This window comes from Mytilus trossulus, chromosome 3 (genome assembly GCF_036588685.1).
Source record: "Mytilus trossulus isolate FHL-02 chromosome 3, PNRI_Mtr1.1.1.hap1, whole genome shotgun sequence".
Taxonomy (NCBI): Eukaryota; Metazoa; Mollusca; class Bivalvia; order Mytilida; family Mytilidae; genus Mytilus; species Mytilus trossulus.
This window is the reverse complement of record NC_086375.1, coordinates 48,604,239-48,622,332: the sequence shown is the minus strand read 5'-3', so window position 1 is coordinate 48,622,332 and position 18,094 is coordinate 48,604,239. Positions and strand designations below refer to the sequence as shown.

The 18,094-nt window shown below is 29.7% G+C and overlaps 1 protein-coding gene and 2 long non-coding RNA genes across 9 annotated transcripts in view; 1 reads left to right on the top strand and 2 right to left on the bottom strand.

Moving 5' to 3' along the window:
* Positions 1 to 14,861, bottom strand: part of LOC134711707 (uncharacterized) — a 35,682-nt gene extending 20,821 nt beyond the window's left edge. The window contains exon 1 of one of the 2 annotated variants that reach the window (XR_010106219.1): positions 14,751 to 14,861. This is a non-coding gene — a long non-coding RNA (uncharacterized LOC134711707). Of the gene's footprint in view, positions 1 to 14,731 lie in introns of both variants that reach the window. The other variant, XR_010106220.1, reaches the window with a different exon arrangement.
* The window catches only part of LOC134711705 (delta-like protein D), a 105,821-nt gene that overhangs the window by 14,677 nt on the left and 73,050 nt on the right, over positions 1 to 18,094 (top strand). The window contains exon 1 of one of the 2 annotated variants that reach the window (XM_063572494.1): positions 8,142 to 8,286. The exons of the other annotated variant lie outside the window; for it this stretch is intronic. The gene's annotated coding sequence lies outside the window, so the exon portion shown is untranslated. Of the gene's footprint in view, positions 1 to 8,141; positions 8,287 to 18,094 lie in introns of those variants that run through there. 2 annotated transcript variants of the gene reach the window in all.
* LOC134711706 (uncharacterized) overlaps positions 16,427 to 18,094 on the bottom strand; it is a 56,627-nt gene continuing 54,959 nt past the window's right edge. For all 5 annotated transcript variants that reach the window (XR_010106216.1, XR_010106214.1, XR_010106215.1 and 2 more), the window contains 2 exons: positions 17,556 to 17,673; positions 16,427 to 16,506 (listed from right to left, as the gene is read on the bottom strand). This is a non-coding gene — a long non-coding RNA (uncharacterized LOC134711706). The remainder of the gene's footprint in view (positions 16,507 to 17,555; positions 17,674 to 18,094) is intronic.

The following is an 18,094-nucleotide window of genomic DNA, read 5'->3' as shown; positions in this document are numbered from 1 at the left end:
ACATAATTATAAAGTTACGTAAATCTATGTAAATTCAGCATACCAAATTGACATGTAACAAAATGATAACAAAAATTAAGTTAATTCAATTATTTGATTTGAGACCAAAGATTTTCACTTGACAGAATAATTAAACCAAACATGCTGTCCATGTTATATACTTTTATTTTCACAAACCAAATGCCCGTTATAAAAGAATTTTAAATATTTAATAAACTATAAATATAATTCCTTTTGTTAAAAATTTAATAAGGAAAAAATGTTTCTATCAAAGGATATAAAAATAATTTGAAGTTATTATAAGGAATAATTGTCCGTAGGCTTTGAAACGTCAGGTGCTTTACGTGACTGGCGTCTAAAAAAAGTCACCACCTCGCATACTTAACATTGTCCAACGACTTGTAGAAATAATCATAAAGAACAACATGTCAAATATAACAGATTAAAGTCAAATGATCCGATAGAAAATTTGTTTTATATGAATTTGGTTAAATATACTTACCATGAAATTACATTTATATTATATAGAATATGTTTGCTTTCACAACATGTTCTCATCGCAATTACCTAGGTGATTAAAAATTACATCCATGAGATGTACTCACCTACGTCATAGTTCACCTGTGTAACATACACTAGCTTTAGTTTTAATTTTTGCGTTCAAGAGAACGCATGTTTCTCGTCGGCAAGGATTTTTAACAGTTTACTGTTGAAAATCCTTATGTTTTATAAAGACATTATTTGTTTTTGGAATATCGGTATACGATTAATTTAATGTGAATCAGAATACAGCGCTTCTGCCAAGTTTCTGATATGCACGTTTTCGTCATTTTTACAGCTTACGAGTCTGGAAATACGACGACATAGAAAATGACCTTTGTTTAGCCGCCATTTTCAAACATTAAATCGGATCCGAGGAAAAGCAGAATTTAGCTGTCAAAATCGGACATGTTACGTGAGTGCTACGTTTTTAAAAAGATATATATTTAAACGGATGTTTAATTCTTTTTTCACGCTCAGGTGACCGGATTTTCACTGCATTAGAGCAATGCTACGAAACGGGTCGAGTGTAAAGTTTGGATAAAGTCGATTGTTTACAATTTGCAGTCTGTACACGAGACTGTGTAAACACATCGCTATATTTAAATCAGAATAAGAATTTTGACCAGATCTGATTGTTTTTCATGTGGAAAACGTCCGTATGGGAGCGTATACCACTATTGTCACTAGAACCTCAATTGGTTCAGTCGATTGTTTACAATTTGCAGTCTGTTACGTGTACGCCTGGTACACGAGACTGTGTAAACACATAACTATTGAATCAGAATAGGTATTTTGACCAGATCTGATTATTTTAATGTGGAAAACGTCCGTATGGGAGCGTATACCACTATTGTGACTAGAACCTCAATTGGTTCAATAAATTTCAATCAGAAAAGGGAATTTGCCCATTTCTGATTGTTTTATTTGGAAAACGTTCCATACAGGGAGCGTAGACCAACAGTGATACTGTTTTAACAGTTGATAAATACATCACAATCAGAATAGGGTTTTTGCCCACAACTGATGATGTTTATTTGGTTAACCTTCCATTCAGGGAACATGAACCATATTTATTGAAAATAAAACGTGCTCAATGGATCACTATAGAATTTAAAAATAGAATAGGGATTTTGTCCAAGTCTATTTGATTAATGTTGACATGTTTCATACAGGAAACATAGGAACTAGAACAACATGCATGATTTAGAATCTGTAAGTTTCATTCATTCTAATAAAATACAGATTTGATATCTTACATAAAATTAAATCATAACTATTTATTGATTGCACATTGATATTTATGGAGCATAGAATTGCACGTGGATGATTGTTGCAAATAAAATAAATTAGAATCAGACTAGTGAATTTAAGTCCAGGTCTATTTGACTTTTCTAGACATCCTTCCAACCAGGGAACATTATGTCTACTTTTATTATATTTTAAAACAACACAAGCATAGCTAATATTTGGTTGCACATTGTTTTTTGTGATGAACCAACAGTTTAGTCAATTAACATATTTGCTCATATTGATAATATATTGAACAAGTGTCTGGAAATCATGGAAATAGTCAAGACAGATATTAAAGACACTAAAATAATACATTGTTATCTAGTACAATACAAATGTGATTGCAGTTCAAACTTTAAGCATACCAATACATACTTCTTTTAAATATGTCCAGTTTAAATCAGGACAGTAATTCTTAGAAGCCTGAAATATTTTTCCAGAACAGCAAATTGCTGTAAATATTAATTATTTTTTTACTGATAAATAATTCTCCAATGCTCTAACAGACATGGAGACAGTAAGAATGGAGCACTGTTCTAAATACAGTTGATCGCTTGTGACAATTTTTTTTACTAATATTAAATTTCATGGTCAGTTTACTTATGGCAAGAAGAACATGAATATTATAAGTATAAACTGCTTTAACCAATTGTTTATTTTTGTCGGCAGTAAGTAAACAAAGGCTTTTATATGTTTTTATGTAAACATTAGAATGTCTATTGAATAAAGAGTTTAGGGGATGCCATGATGCATTTCACAAAGACTCATTCAAGGTAATGGCTTGTATATTGATTACATAATTCAGAGTGTACATTACCAATGCATATAATATAATATGTACTAATTCTGTTTTGTTTTGAGTACACAAAAAAGAGGTGATAACGTAAGACTTAAGAGACTATCTTACCCTCACTATATGGGAATCACTGTCAAATTATACATATATCTTCCAATCATGAAAGCAAAAGGAGTTTGGATGCTCTTTTAAAGATAGAAAATTATGCCTTAATTTACATCTTAAGTTTTCTAAGCAATGCAAACAGATGGGCAAATTTCTGCTATAAGGATTCATTCATTGGGTCTGTTTTATTCTTAATGTGAGATTGGTAGAACCCAACAGTTTATGCAATGGCTACACATTGTTTTTTCCTAGAGTTAAATATTGATTCAGAATTCTGAAGTATAGAGGACTCAAATATGCTGATTTATAGAAACAAGATTATCATTAATTTAGATCTTGTACAAAAATTAGTAAAATATTGGTAAATAAATAAATAAGATTTAAAGCATTGTGGATGCAGGATTTATTTAAAATGCTAGACATCATCAGGTCTAGGAAATTGAAGTAGTTCTCAAGATTTGAAACTATCTATTATACAGCTCTTTATATAAACCTTTATTTAGTCAGTCTTTACGAGATGCAGTAAAAAAAGAAGAGGTTTTTTTTGGAGTAACACATGATGTACCAATATAAACATATAATATATATACTTTTCATTTGGTTCTCAAATTTTAGCACCAGTGTAGAAGCAGTTAATCTAACAGCAAAATATAGGAAAAGCAATTTATTCAAAAGACTGATTAATAGTTAGCAAATAGCTTTCAATAGTATAAGAATAGTACATGGAAGTAAAATATAGTATGATAATTCCATGATTATATCAAATCAAATGCGAGACATTTTCTTAATATTATACCTAAATATTAAAATGTCACTGTTTATTTTTATTTTTGCTCATTATAAGCATGAAGTTACAAAAATCTAGTCTGGTCAAAGTCAAGTTGTGTATCATCTACATGCAGGAAGGTTTTCTGAATGCATGTGATTTTAATCTCGAAATTGATGGTAATTATTCACTTTTCAATTTCCATATTACCAGCCAGAATAATATACATTGTAGATATATAGCATAGAGTTAGTATCTCATACAAGAATATGCTACACAAAATTGAAATGTGTTTATTTTAAACAATTACTTTGAATTTTGATTCAATATTGTTTTGAAAGATGTGATTATTTAAATCACATTAATTTTGTTTTTGCCAAATTTGGGGACAAATGCAAATTTCTTCTGAGTGACTAAGTTAACCAAATGATATACCAAAAGCTGTTTGGTTGATATATATTGAATCATATCAGAATGTATAGGATTCAGATGAGGTGAACCAAGACAGAAATAAAATGAGCTTTTTTGATAGTGAAACCATTTCTGAAATAACTAAGAACACTTAAGGATACTGCAAGTTAGTACAAGTGTTTTCCATATTGCCAAACAAGTGTTTTTTCTTTAAATACAACTATAGAACTATATTTGAAAAGTTGCATTTTATTATTTCTGATAGCGAAATAATTTCTGAAATAAATATAAACAATTGTCAAGAACAACATACAAGAGTTGTTCATTATGTCAAATTTTTGTTTCCTTAAATTTGGAACTGTACATGGCAAGATATTCTAGAAAGTTAACCGTTGTGAAATGTTAATTAGAAATATCAAAACATTTTATTTTAGACAGATTTTTCATAGCTGGAGAAAATCATCTGTTAGCATTCTTTTTGGATTTATAAGGACAACAATCATGGCTTTAATTCAGCTCAACATCCAAATATTCTGTGGAAGTAGTATATCAATGGAAACATTTATACTGAAACTTTTCCACTGATTTGTCCATTTCTGTATTTTACACTTGAGTAGTCTAATACAAAACTAAAATATTGTTCATGGTTGAAATGGTAGACATTGTATTCAAAGGTTCTATCACTCATAGAAATTATATCAGATTTTTAAAATTTAGTCAGTTTAGAGAATTGTCATTATACAATATGACAATAGTACAAGACTTCTCTTGATGAAAATATTTTATTCTAAATCTATAAAATATTAAAAGTAGTATATCTAGCAGAGAAGCAAATTCTCAGGGACTATAACTTTAAAAAAAAAAAAAAAAAAAAAAAGTTTAAAGATTAATCCAGATTTAGCATAATCATGAAACAACTTTGGTTTGAGTCTTTAATAAACTTTGATTGTATTAAGGACACCTATTTACAAAGTATATTTTAATTGATTATAATTCTTTAATTAAGTAGAAAAGAATTTATTTTGAAAGATGCGATATTGATCAGGTTATCAAAAGATGACAGCAATCATATATTATATGTTATTATATTAATATAGAGAAAACAATGGAAAGGTAATAATGTTTCCAAATAAACTTAAGTTTCAAAGTGGAATTAATGAAATTAAGGTTGGATTAGTTCTTGTCGATTTGTACAAGCAACAAGAGCAACCTATTCAGAAATAAATGCTTATTTACTGTTGCATCAATATTACAACACATTTAGCTCATAATGAAGGAGCTTTAATATAATTATTTCTATACTGACCTGCAGCTTATTTATTCATCAGATATAGAAAGATGGGGTATATATATACATGTGAGTGCCATTGAGACAACTCTACATCAAGTCTATTAATTTTGCATACTTGTATTTATACAATCTGCAAAGTTTGCCATTGATATACATATAGTTATGCAGCATAGCTTCATTGTATAATAAATTCAGTAATTTCGGTTTTTACTAATATCCGTATTTTACAAAATTTAATGGAGTTACTTTTTAAAAAAAATTTCACATAATTTTTTATATGTTGAAATTGCATGTGTGTGAGAGAATTTATCCTCCACCAAATGAAATACTGCTTGTTAATCAGTAAATATTCTATATAATATAAATGTAATTTCATGGTAAGTATATTTAACCAAATTCATATAAAATGGTAATTTTTGAAATCTCAAGAAGAGATTTTATATGAATTTATAGGGTTAAATATACTTACCACAATCCACCACCACCCCTGGAATAAATTCAGTTTTTTGTTCACTTAATTGAAATTATTCAATTAAACGACAAATTAAAACTAAAGCTAGTGTATGTTACACAGGTGAACTATGACGTAGGTGAGTACATCTCATGGATGTAATTTTTAATCACCTAGGTAATTGCGATGAGAACATGTTGTGAAAGCAAACATATTCTATATAATATAAATGTAATTTCATGGTAAGTATATTTAACCCTATAAATTCATATAAAATCTCTTCTTGAGATTTCAAAAATTACCATTTTCTAAACAAAAGATATAGCAGTTTTTGTGTTAAACTTGGCCTGAGGGTAACAGTTTATGTACTGTTTGCCTGTGAAGTGACCAACACTTGAACAGAGCAATAATAAGTTTGATCATGATGGGTCAATAATATAACAATTTGTTTCTATGTATATGACAATAATTATACAAATGATTTATTAGATTATATATATATTTCCTTCTCTTATTTTATGATAAAGTATTTGTCAGATATTTGTGGTTAACTTATGGTCATATCTATTGATCAACTTTATAAAAAAAAATAAAAGGCCATATTGATCAATAAATTTTGTCTAAAACATTCTTCACATGAAATAAAAATAATTTCTATATATTTTTTTCAAACTTTAAACTTATTGAGTCAATTTTTTCTAACATTTAAGGAAATTGTTATTTTTACTTCTGATAGATGTAAATGATAACAAAACTAATATCATATACTTGTAATAAATACTTTGGGGAATTAAACTGATAAAATAATAAAACTGAAATTAGAATGGAAAAAATCTATTTAACGTCTAAACTTTGGACACAATATCCATAATTTCACAAAAAAATCTTTAATAACGTTTGTTTTATTTTTTACCTTTTAGAATTACTACCTTAACTAGTTGCGTAATAGTGGGAATTTTATGTGAAGGGATATAAAGTTTATAACAGGTGTACATTAACAAACAGGTCCATTTAGAACTCAGATTACTTCTCCTCCCAAATCAAGGAACAAAAATAAATCAACTGTGTTGCAGTTGAAGTCCATTTTTGAGCACACAACACATTGTTACTATGATTTACACACATTTTCATTCATAAAATTGAGTCATTTGAAACCGCAAGAAATATTGCAAGTTATAAAGACAAGACTTGAATTTCGAGGCGATGACTTTCATATTCTCAAGTATCCATAATACACACGAAAAATTACAAGTCATGCTCAGCATAAATGGTTATCTGTATAGAACAATTAGCTGAAGCATCACTGCACTTCTACAGAAAATATCCATCAGAAAGAAAGAAAAATTATATGTTTGGGTTGATTGATTGATTGATCGTTGTTTAATGCCACTTTCAGCATGATTGCTCTTTCAAGGCAGTCAGTTTTTATTGGCATGGTAAGCCAGCGTGCCTAACAGAAGCACAAACCTTTGGTAAGAAAACTGACAATCTCAGTCAATAAGAATGGATTTGTATGCACCTACATGTATTGGATTGGAACTCACATCTTCAGAGATACAGAAGGTTGGACTACTCAAACCACTCAAACATCGAGGCCACATTCATGTATGGGTATTGTGAATGGAAAGTTGCGCTCATAATCAGTCAATACCTCTCCAATGCAGTCAATGGTCATTTCAATACATGTCACTCTTACTAAGCAGAATTTGGTTGCCAGTTTCAAAATAAACAAATAATAAGTTGTTTTTTTAAAGAACAACTATTGAATAAGAAGCATCTAAACCATGGTCCACTTTTCATGTAGATGGAATGTAAATTATATAATAAAGGGAGTAGAAATTAAAATCAATTACTTTAGCTTCAAAAAGAACAACTAACTAGACTAAGTTTTCCTTCTTACAATAAACAGTTATTAGCATGCCGATGCCTTGCAGTTGCAATTAAAATTCTAACAACAAAGTATTTTTTTATATTGTTCGATTATTTAAACTTGGATCAATTGTTGGAAATTATATCAAATGCAGTGTAAATGTCCTTGTTATGTTAAAATTTTAGATATTAAATTTGATAGAGTTATAATTCAATCAACATCGAATTATATACATGGCCAGATTTTGTACAAAAATCACTAAACGCCTTGAAACAAAGGTGAAATCTACCTGCCTCGGCCACCTGTACAACTGGGAGGTGCCAGCCAGGTACTTTTCACATCATTTGACTTTATAATCAGCTGATTATCGATAGAGATGTATATTGGGGTGTATAACTGATGACTTTATATTTTTCTACATTTTTCTGGGAGGCAATCATTTTGTCAAGATTAGTCAGTCAATCATTGATAATGTGGTCAGTGATCAGATATTGACATAGCCAGGAGCATCTCGCACCTCTCCTTGTCAAACCAATTGTCTCAACGATCACATCAATCATATAATCATAAAGGTGCAATCGATCTAGTAGTTGTACATTTCCATCCATAGACAAATTTTTGTGAACTGATATTTTTTATTTTTTTGTGGAATCGTGCCATTTATATATAATTGGATAATTCTCAAATGATACAGTAGTGGTTATTATAAACAATTTTCTTGAAGATTGGGATAATTATACTGATACCTGCAGTTCTTTAACAGGTAAGAATTTATATTTTGTTGTTTATATTTTATTTGTTTTGTGATTTAACAGCCATGACTAATCAAGGATATAGCTCCTGGAATATCCCAAATTCTGTATTTAGACCCTAATAATCAATATCAGAATTTTCTGAAAATCAATGCAGCTGGGGCTTCTGCTTTCAATGGTTTCCAAAAGTTTGAAACCTCAAAAGGTTTTCCTAGAGACATAAAATTCCAAAAATGCATTACTTCCTAACGATTTACTATGATGGAAAACAAAAACAAAACAAAACCAAAAGGTGTTAAAAAGGAAAACTATAAGCAGTATGTACCAGTATCAAATTTTGTAAAATACAAACTTACTGAGTGTCTAAATGCTTGGACAACTTGGCAATGGGTAAAATCAATATGGTAACAAACATACGAATGCCTAAGTTTTAAAGGCATCATTTAAAGATAATTTTATAATTTTCTTTACATTTTTCTTTGACTTATTGCTCTACTCGTTGATTTACTTCATAATGGCATTTCTTAGATAATGCTCCTTATTAATTTTGAAACTAATTTTTGTTTAAAGAAAAAATGAAATAAGAAATAAAACAATATGTTTTTTATTTTATTGATTTATATAACTTTGATAGTATGATTTAGTTTCCCATAAAAAGGTGCAAATGAGTTTTATGGGTAAGTTTAATTTTAAAATGTACTATACTGCTAAGCTCTTTTTTTAGGCAATACACAACTCATGTATGGAAATCCACAGTTAGAAATCAAAATCCATGAAAAAACATCATACAAGTTGAAATATTTGCCATTCTTAGTGGAGGGCAGTTACGGAATGGTTACAATTGATATCCATAACTATTTTGTTATTTTGAGGAGTAGATGACAATACCACAATAAAGAGTATAAATGTACAATGTACATTATTTTTTATTTTTCCTTATCAACTGGTACCAACAAAATGAAAATAAAACTTTTAAAGTATATAGAAAATACCTGTCATACAGGTAAATATAATCTTTCTGATCTACAGAACAATAATGCCCCAATTGTGTTGTCCATATTTTGAGAATATTGGTGTAACTCAATGCACATATATGAAACACACCCTTTTTGTTTACATATTCTTTTTTACAGATTTTTTTTTCATTCGGCTCAAAAAGTCATATAGAAATATACTTCAATCTTTACAAAAACAGAAAAACAGATGACTATTGTTTCATTCAGTAACCAAAATTTTGAGAAATATCTTTTTCTATATTATATTGATAAATGAACTTAGCTTTTACTAAAATAAAAATCTATTTAGTTTTGGGTTATTTTCAACACCCAGAACTTTTTCAAACCTTTAGTGTCAAGAAACCAGGAAGTAAGCCTCTAAAAAAAACAAGAAATAGCATCTCCAGAAAAAAATGCAGTATTTCATTGAGAAATGGATAAATTTTAAATTAACAAAAGCAGCTACACAATTACATAAAATAAAATTTAAGGGTCATTAACCACAAAGTTAGGTGATCAACTATTGCAAATTAATTGAAAATGATGTTGGTACCATAACATTCAAATGAACACATTGTGTATGACAAAAATCTCCTCAAGAGTGAAACAAAGGAACAAATGTCTGTATAGTCTTATATATTGTCAGTGATTTGATAATTGGCGTTACCATGGCAGCATCATTTTGTCAATATTATACTTCCATGGTTTAACCAAAACCCACATAAATCAGACACCCACTTTTGTTCCATTTTCTAAACCCACTTCTTTTATACTTCTCAATTATCCCTTTGAAATCAGAAAAGCAGACACATTGAAATAAATAATTCACAAATTAGCAAGATGGACTACTATGATTCATTCAGAATTTTTAAAACATCTTTAGACAATTTAGTCCTTGCATCCTTGTTTCGATTTCAATCTTTCACTTTTCTCAACCCTCTTTTTAAGGTAAAAATCTGTTTATACAACTCTTTAAGTGCCCACACATTGATATATAATTCTTAAAAAATTATAATAGTTCTAGGATGAATATGATTTCATTCAGAACTTGACATCTTTAAACAATTTAGTCCTTGCTTCCTCGTTTTGATTTCAATCTTTCACTTTTCTCAACCCTCTTTTTAAGGTAAAAATCTTTAAGTGCCCACGCATTGATATATAATTCTTAAAAAAATATAATAGTTCTAGGATGAATATGATTTCATTCAGAATTTGACATCGTCAAACAATTTAGTCCTTGCTTCCTCGTTTTGATTTCAAACTTTCACTTTTCTCAACCCTCTTTTTAAGGTAAAGATCTGTTTTACATTTTTTAAGTGCCCACACATTGACATATAAGTCTTAAAAATTGTAATAGAAGGATGGTTATGATTTCTTCAGAACTTGACATCTTTAGACAATAGAGTCCTTGCTTCCTTGTTTTTGATTTCAATCTTTCACTTTTCTCAACCCTCTTTTTATGGTTAAGATCTGTTTTTTTACAATTTGATAAGTGCCCACACATTGATATATAATTCTTAAAAAATTATAATAGAAGGATTATTTCATTCAGAACTTGAAATTTTTAGACAATTTTTACCATATTTCCTCATTTTGATTTCAATCTTCAGTTTCTTTTTTGACAACCATGAATGAAATGTCATCATATTTTCCACATAAATTTCAAATATTTATAAGTTAACATATAAGTATCCTTTGAGGGTATAATAATATTCATGGGACACATTTCCTATGTATAATATATGAATCTAGACTTGTAGAATTACCAGTGTAACTTTTTGATCATTTGATAAATGTATCATTGTACTACATTATTTTTCTTTATATTGCCCAATTTTTTATAATTATAACTTTTAGGTCACATTAAGCACGACAGAAAACATCAAATGATTATAAATCAGCAGTTCTACTATTAAGAATTTCTGAAGACACCAACTATTGTGACTTTCCCCGATCTTTTCTCAATATACCATTACACTAATAGTCCTCAATTTATACTGCAAATGTTTTCAACAAGTTTAAAATTTGGCATATGATAGAAGTCCAGGGCTGTACTACTAATATCCATTACAAAGACTTTATCCTAAGTCATCAGTATTTTAGGAGCTTAACTAGACAGGGAACTATACTGCATAGTAAAAACTTTATGTTTTTAAGTTTTATATCAATCCAAAAAGATATTTTTTCAAATGATCACTTATTTCTTATTTGTGAGGAGACAACTCTTCAAACCTGCATGATAGAAATTGAACTGAATAATGAGTACCCTCTCCATTTTAAAAGACGGAAAAATTCACATTCAAAATGCAGATTCAGCCAGGGACACACCCTGCATGCAAATGCTCCCTCCAAGTCCCATAACTATTAATTCTAAGGGACAGCATAGCCCCTAATATCAAATCCTAGGAACTGCCCTCATTTCTATCAAACTATCATGTTATGTTGTTCACCAACCTTGAAATAAATTAATATATAATTCATTAGCAATCATATACATTGTATTACTAACATGCTGAAACATTGAAATATAATTCTTTTTCAATGTCAGCAAATTTAAAAAAAATATAAATTCATTGAGAACATGAAGGGTTTGATTTCATTTTGTAATCTTATTCCCACAATGATGAATGAACATATTATCAAATTTTCATAAACATCATTAAATATTTATTAAAGGCAGTCTTAAAGACAATCCAAAATTCAAATTATGTAAATTTTCAAATGATATTAAGTTCCAAATTATACAGCATATAATTTGAACCAGGGGCTCCCACGAACTTTCAGAAAATTATTTAACATATCCAAGTGGTGTAACCAATATAAGATATGGTGAATGGAGAAAATTATTTTAAATTCATTTATTCTTTGGTTAGATGATGAAAATTTAAAGTTATGTAATGATTGATTGATTGATTTTCCGTGTTTTAAAGCCACTTTTAAGCACTGCATTTAGGCTATTTCGTGGCGGCCAGTTTTTATTGTTGCAGGAAGCTAGAGTGCCCAGAGACAAGCAACAACCTTTGATAGGAAAACTGACAATCCTAGTCAATTAAGATTGGAGTCAAGTGCACCTGCACGAGCAGGTTTTAAACTCACGACCTCAGTGTTGTGTGGCTAGTGATGCCAGTAGTAACTACTTAGACCACTCAGCCAACGAGACCCCCTTTATGTAATTGGAAAGGTGATCTTCTAAAACTTTTGAGATCAGTTCAAAGATTTCTAGATGATAAAATATATAACTACCAGAAAGTCATCCACTGGGGGCAATAACAGATAATATTATTTTTTTGTAAAAGCCTTTAGCGAAATATTCCTGGTACCATATCTGATTTCTCTACTTCTATCATAGTTTTTCAATCTTCAAAAACGCCTTAGGTATTAACAAAGACTTAAATATTTCCTAAAAGATACACTTAACAAATGACTTTTATAAAAAAAAGTGGTTTCAAGGATTTATTGTATTCATATCTACCAAGGCCTTTGGCTTAGGTTGAAATGATTTTTTTTTGGATGATAAAGGTTGTACCCATCACATTAAAAGTCTTTTAGTTGTTTTATTATATGACATTTATTCACAATAATCTGTCACAATATATTCTTGGATTCAGCTGTGGGCTAGACAATAAAATATTTACCTCCCACTCTCACTCCCCCTCCCCAAAGCCTAACTTAATCGTTAATGCAAAGCCTGGTTAATACAATTTCATATCAAATAGAACTACCAGAGAATTTTTTAACAGTGGAAAGCACAGACTTAAAGTCTTCCAATTTTAGTTCAGAATAAACTGTATATCTGAATATCACAAAGTTTAATTTTAAGCACACAAGGCTAGTTACATTTTACTTCACTCAAAAAAAAATTCCATAAATTCTACACAAAGAAGAAGGGAAATTTTGCCTTCTTTTTCAAGACTTTTATCCACAAGTAACAATGACATAATTCAAAAAAAAATCTTGGATAAGATCAGACAAGAATATAGCTTATAACAATCTAAATACAAAGAAAGTCACACAATCATCTTCGGGAATAAAATATTTACTTTTATGTGTCAATTTTTTGGTGAAGAATTTGATTATATAATCTATAGTGTCCAGGATTGTCACCTTCTATGCAGTATTCTGTTTGATAAACTTTTGACAAATTGATCATAAGAGATCTAGGCCTGTAATTCTTCAATCACATTCCAATTTTACCAACTAATGAACATATTTTCACCTATACTACCTGAGAAAAAGGTACAAAAAGTGTCTACCTTAATTCTAAAACAAACAAATAGAAAAAGAAAAGACATCGAAAATTATTAATCCATTTAAACTAAATGACCAGCCTTCTTCTTTGTAGTATAGATTTTCTGTCTATACGAATTATACTTCATCAAACACACTTCTGAAATAAGCCAAAAATTACGGACTAGCGACAAATCTCAGCCTTGTATGTCATTTTGTCAGTATTATATTGTCATCAGCGGGAACAATACGAGTGACAATTATAGGGAGGATTCAATGATTGGTCATTATCTACTTAGCCATGTAATCCATCACTATCAGTCAATTAATATCTTCTACTCACCTGTACGTTTTTACCTGAATACCTACTTCCTTTGATGTGATTTTTTGTGGGAAACTATTTAATGGCACGATTTTGATCTTTGAAGTGAAATGAAATGGACTAGAATATAATTACTTTATAATGGGAAAAGACAATGATTTTATCCCAATCAGCGCAATGACATCATCTATTTTTTTATGTTCTGGTTATAGAACTTTTTATGCTCTAGTTCTAGAACATGATTATTGAAACGCTAGCTGTAAATGTTGTTGTTAGAACTGGAATTATCCAATTTTTCTATTACTTTGAAAATTATCAATAACATTTGTATGAGGATTGTAAGGAAAAGTTAGATTTAGTATACATTTATAAAAGTAAACAATAGACAATAGATCACAATATATCAAATCATTTATACCTATGATGAAGGAATTGGCGGTGATGTTTTATCAGGATACCCAGGGGTTCTTTTGTAAAATTCTTTAAAACACCTTTTAAATTTTTACACTTTAAATTTCTCATGGTAGTCAGTTTGATGGATGGGGAACACTAAGGTGTCTGTACTGATGTGTAAGTCTTATCAAAACAATTTGTTTTGAAACAAATTATGTCACGAATTGACCACAAAGCTTGAACAAGTTTTTGTAATTGAATTTTTCTTAGAGAGCTCAATTTTATCTGATTCATCCGATTCATAAAAGTGTTGCATCTTCATGCTGATCTGACATTAAGCCACTATCAATCAATACATTTCCTTTGGAACAGTTGTTCATCAATTATGATGATTAAAATTCTTATTTTCAATCTTACTTTTAGTAACATTAAAGTTCTATTGAATTTTAATCAAATTAATGAAATTTCAATGGTATTTTTGAGTGCTTTGTATCAATGGTTACAATTTTTACAAATGACCTGAGTATATCTAAAATACCTTCTGTAGGACCTACGTATGGTATGCCAAGGTGATTCTCAAAGGTAGATATTGACCAACTCTTTAGCCATAAAGCCATAGAATCCACCTCTCTAAGTCATTAAGGCCCCTAAAAGTATAAGACAACAAGACATTGAATTAAGTAGATGTATTTGTGTGTCTTCACAAATTTAAACACTTAGGAGCAAAATCAAACCAATGATACTGAATCTGTAAAATGCAACTATTGCTTCTCAGTACTGATAAATGATAAAGATAGGCTAGGAGATATAATATAGAGGGTCATACTGTGATTCCAATGAAAAAAAAAATCTTAAGCATATTAGTTTACTATGAATTCATAACTTCTCTTTCTGATTATGACTTAAGATAATATAATAGATGTAAAAATCCTAAACACACATTATATTTGATAATGAAATTCAACTTTAAATGCAAGACCTCAATTTTTAAACTATAAAAATGTGTAGAACTTAATCAGAATTCTATTAGTACAAGACCTCATTTATAGTAATTGTCATTAGGATCTTCAATGAAGTATAAAACACTTGCTAGAATTTATGTCTCAGGATCAAATTAGATTTATAAAGTTTTCTTCATTATTTATGCAGTAGCAAGCTAAACGGATCAAGTAATGTTGAAAATGGATCACAATGCATTCTTCTTCCCAAATTTGCTTTAAGTGGATATTTAAAATGCTGTTTTATTGTCAATACTTGGTGATTCAATGCTTTTTAAAATGATAATTTATCAAATAGATTTATAAACATATAATATTTAATTACCATTAGGGAGCTACTAGAAATACTATTATGACACGAACTTGCAAAACAAATCCTGTCAGTTATACAACTTTGACTTTGAAAGGTCCAAATTTTTAAACTGAATGACTCAAAAAAATTGACAATAAATATTTAAAAATCATTGAAAAGATGTAAACAGCACCATTATATAAATATGTTTCAAGTGACAGATTTACTTCATTTATTATGCAACTCATACAATAACATTGTTGTATTTCAATAGATGGCTTATCTGCAGTGGTGGCTTCTTAACTTTGGTTATCTCCCTTGGGTTGGAATCTACACCTATAGGCAGTTTGAAAGAAATATAATATTCGCATCAAATGATGGCAGGGTTTGACCCTTAATTTGGTATTTGAGGCATTTTTACAAAAAATAATATATACAGTTTCATGAGTTGTTTTTTTTACTTCAGTTATCAACTTAGTACTTGTAACATAACAAGTTAATTCAGTGGCTGATCCAGAACTTTGCCTAAGGGGGGGCCTGCTGACTGACCTAAGGGGGGCCTGCTCCAGTCATGCTTCCATGATTCCCTACATAATAAAAAAACAAATTCCCACAAAAGGGGGGGCCAGGGCCTGGATCTATGTAATTCAGGACAAGTTAATGTCCAGTATAAAGTTACCTGGGAACAAATTCATATTAAGGGCATACAAATGCTTTCAAAGGTCGAACCCCTAAATATTGCAGAAATCTATGACCAATTCTTTATCATAATCAAACATCCAAATGAAATGAGAATCCTCTTCACCTGATCAATAAAACCATGATAGTATTACTATCAGTTTGACAACAATATTACAATAAAAACTGTGAATCTATTGGATAGAAATTAACACACCTGACTAGAGGTGCAACAAACTTCAACCTACGTGGACACTGCAGCTGCTTATTATTCTACTTGGCTTTTAATTGACAAAGTGTTTGTATGGAAACTTACATCATACTGACTGTAATTAAACAAAAACATTACTTGATTACATCCTGTTTTAGCAAGTTCTTGTATAATATGCAGATAAGGATACTTTGTTGACTCTTGGTGTTATTAATGACAACGATTTCTCATCAATAATGCTTAAATTTGTTCTGTCACTAAGTTATTATCATAGATTTTACAAATATATTTAGAAAATTAGCTTTTTGAAATGAAATGATCAGCAATTGTTTGCTGATTGAAATCGATAGCCTTTCCTCTGAGTACACATGTACTTGAAATTGTGATTTCAGCGTCAATAGCTAAAACTTAAATCGTAGTAAGGATGACGGTGGTTCGCTATATGACTTTTTAATTAAGTTTGTATAAGCTCAAAGAAGCAGTCGGTATGCTGGTGTTAATTGTATACCTATTCATGTTGTGGCAATTTAAGATGAAAATGCTAATAGTGGTCCAATGTTTTATTTTGAAATAAATACTAAAACTTATTTAGAAAAAAACATTTTCACATGGCATCACATTTAATGTCCCTATTCTGACTGGACATTGCTGTATCTTTGTACAGATAAGTCCAGGAGGACCATATTTTTATCCCCCAGTCAATCTTTGGGTTTGGCTTGAAATGGCAATTCAAGAAATACAGCCAGGTTTTTGTTCCTGGTTTTCTTTTCTAAATAACTAAATATTTATGAATGGCCACAGCTAAATGGAATATTTGTACTTTAATTATGCAGACTACTGCATTCATTTATAAACAACAAATTAAGAATCAATTGAGTTATGCAAATATTTCACCTTTTCCTGATAAACAAGACCATGGGAAAGCCAATGCATACTTATGCAGCTAACAATCTTGAAATGCAGGTGTTGTGGAGGTCAAAGCAACCCATACACCCTCATTATTGCTGTTTTCTTTACATACTTGAAAGCTAATGAATCAGAGGTAAAAACATTCAAATATTAACATATACTGGGCATTCTTACTCAAACCATTCTTAAGTTTCACCCCTTTTAGATCTTCCAAAGATTATTTTGATAAAATGGTATCTAATTTTTGGTGATTACCTCAGTTCTAAAACTTTTTATGTTTGAAATGTCTACAATTTTATCTCTGTGCTCATCAGGTGCCTTCATGTTGGTCAAACTTCACCGTGAGTCCCAGCATCTAATCTTTATACTTAATCTGAAATAAATTCACACAAATGTTATTTTTTAATATATGTAATCTATTACATAATGATCTCCGTTAATTTAAATACATCATAAATTACCATTTATTTTATGATACTATTACATTAATGGTTTCAAAATTTTAATGTTATAGTTAAAAGCTTCTCTTCGCACATTTCAAATAACATTCACTGACAGAAAAGAAAAGATACTGAGCATTTGTTCATGACACAAAATCCCTATCTGCACTGGAACAGTGCTTTTATTGCTGTTTTTCATTTCAAAGTCACACTGAGATCTTCAACATGGAACAAAAGCTCAATTTCAAGTGTTACAAGATCAATTTACACAATTTTAAAAGTGCAAAATTGATATTAAATTTTGAAGTTTCAAGTTTAAATTATCAAATTTCGGATTCCTCTTAACAAGCAAAT